We start from the raw sequence: 2,820 nt of genomic DNA on the forward strand, positions 1-2,820 counted from the left end.
CCCCCCCCAAACCCTCCAGAGCCCCTCAGCAGGAGAACAGAGTTGACATTGATACACACACACACACACAGGAACACAGACCTACACTCATAGATTACCGTGGGGATGTGTGAGAGCGCACGTCCAAAGCCCCTGGTGCAGAAAACGCATCGGAGTGTGTGTACATATGTCGCTATTGACACATACTGTAAGGCCTGTGTTTGAGAACACACACCCACACACACTCTTGTACAGTTAGCTGGGGGAACATTTCATATTGGCAGGTGCTTATGAGTGCATTAGTACAAGACTGCATACAAAGATGTGCTTCAGCAACATGTGCACATCAGCCTAATGTGTCATATATGAGACGACACACACTTGCTATGACTGTATAACAGATACCTCTACATGTAAAGTGTAAAGATATTTGCTTTAACTCGGTGTTCGACAATTCTCCTTTTCAACGTCTGAAAATTACTATTCTCCACATGCGCTCCAACAGCCCAATGTTACCATAGCAACAGTCACTCTTGACAGTAGTTTCCCATAATGCAAAAATAAATCCCCACAATGAAACCCAGTGTTCTACCTGTCACATGCTAAATTCACTATTTCATTTTGAAGAAACATTTCCTTTGCTTTCCCCGTCTTTTCATTTCAAACTTGAAGTGTAGCTTGTTTGAAACTAGTTAACAGTGTCTTTTCCACAGTACCAATCAGAAACACTGAGCCAGGCTGAAGTGTCTGGAATAACTAACGTTTTGTGTGGGCTTTTGCACATTTCAGTATCTCTTTCCACAAACTATTGTCAGTACCAATCACATCTGATCCCACTAACGGTGGCATTAGAAATAGGAAATATGAATATAAGACGAAGAAGTAGAAAAATGTATCTCTGCTACACAAAATAGTTTTCATTTCCTTTCCTCTAGTCTTTGCTGGTTTGGTTGTGAATTACTGGGCAATTTCATATTTTCAACCCTCTATAAATAACTAAATGACTCTTTAAGTAAAGCTGTTAAAATGGTTATACACCAGACAACTCAGACACTTTATGTGATTTCATACATGCCACTCTCATGGTCTCCCTAGTGCAAACTCACTAGTACATACATACGTCTAAATAATTCATCTTCTACATAGAATTATACACATTTTCTGCCGTTAAACTCTTATTTTTGCCACAATACACTATAAATCACAGTGACATGAAATTAACGTAACAAATAAACCATCAAGAGTGACCCAGCAGCACATCACTAAAGTCAACTCGGCAAAACTCAGAAACCAAACCAAACCAAACCAGCACAGCATCATGAGCACAGGAGCTAACTTTGCAATATCCATGCATCTTTATCTTTAACATCCCGACTTCAGAACTGCTTAATATAAAATAAACAAACTTCAGCCAAAAACATCTCTGCTTTGACACCTGAGTACAGCACCTCTAACAATACCTGTCCCCCAATCAGAGGATGAAGAAGTGTCACAGTGTCAAAACCTTCACAGTATTCCTTGTTAGGGACTCCGGAGGTGAGTTGGAAAACGTACCGTTGATGTTCCAAAGCTCCCAGCGACTCCAGGGCCTCTTGCTCCTGCCTGAGTAAGAGAGCAGAAAGAAGCTTTATTCAAACTACAGCGCACATTTAGATGTTGGAAAGAGAGAGGGAGGGAGATAAAGAGAGAGAGAGAGGGAGAGGGAGAGAGAGAGAGACCCTGCCTGTTGGTGAGGTCACACACAGCCTTCACTATCAAACCTGAAGATACAACTTTAAAATAAAGGAAGGACTCTCGTTGCTCCTGGATAATGTCGGATCATGTATCTTGAATCTATTTATGAAGCATTTTACATAAGCTCCCCCTGTCTTTAAACCCTGCTTCCTTGGAGTATTTGTATATACGCTTTATTAAGAAATGTTTTTGTAATGATTTAGTATCAATTCACGAGTTTTTGTGTAATAACATAAACTCTGTCTGTTACACAGCAGCAGAAATGATCTTTGGTGTGTATATCCTTTATTTAACCAGGTAAAAGACTCAATGAGATTCAAATCTCTTTTCCAAGAGTGACCTGGCCAAGAAGGGCAGCATGTACGAAGTTACAACAGATAAAACCCAGACATGACAGGCAGACAAATACAGCTGTAAAACACAAATAAAATGGCACATTAGCCAGCCAATATGCGAAGTAAAACAAACTATCAAAAATCATTCAAAACTGGCAATATTTAAAACGATTTTAGGATATACGAGCACTCACATCTACCAATGGTGTCGTGTTCTCTGTCCTTTAAGATGGACCTGAATTCCCCCATAGTGATTAAATCTGAGGGTTTCAGCTCCTTCTGTACTTTGTTCCAAGCTGTGGGGGCAGCATATTTAAAAGCTGTTTCACCCAGTTTAGTTCTCACTGTAGGAACCAGCATCTGAATCAAATCTTGGAAGCGCAGGCCATATAGACGATATAAACTGGTATAACTGATTCTCTCCTACAACTTGATTGGATGACTGAAGTTAAGTGGATCTGGGGAAAGTGTTGACTCAATTAAGAGGGAATTAATATAGTTAAGGTGTTTGTGTAATTCAGGAAAGAACCTTAAAGTGGACCTATCATGCTATATTTGAATAATATAGTGTAGGACCATACCTATATAAGGCATATTTATACTTTTTATTTTTCAAAATACCAAACAGATCATGCATTTTAGCCATTCCTCATTTCGCTCAATTTAACACTGTCTTTGCATGGGCTGATTCTGTGAGAACAGCACCATCTACAGGCCTGGCATATGTACTACAGCGTCTCCAGCGCTTTCGAACGGCAATGTCCGTGGCTGT

The 2,820-nt window shown here is 40.0% G+C and overlaps 1 protein-coding gene across 1 annotated transcript in view; it reads right to left on the reverse strand.

Moving 5' to 3' along the window:
• The window catches only part of acanb (aggrecan b), a 22,301-nt gene extending 20,732 nt beyond the window's left edge, over positions 1-1,569 (reverse strand). Inside the window, exon 1 of the mRNA XM_010790210.1 lies at positions 1,534-1,569. The gene's annotated coding sequence lies outside the window, so the exon portion shown is untranslated. The remainder of the gene's footprint in view (positions 1-1,533) is intronic.
• Between the last annotated feature and the right edge of the window lie 1,251 nt (positions 1,570-2,820).

This window comes from Notothenia coriiceps, unplaced genomic scaffold, assembly GCF_000735185.1.
Source record: "Notothenia coriiceps isolate Sejong01 unplaced genomic scaffold, NC01 NC01_scaffold00033885, whole genome shotgun sequence".
Classification (NCBI taxonomy): Eukaryota; Metazoa; Chordata; class Actinopteri; order Perciformes; family Nototheniidae; genus Notothenia; species Notothenia coriiceps.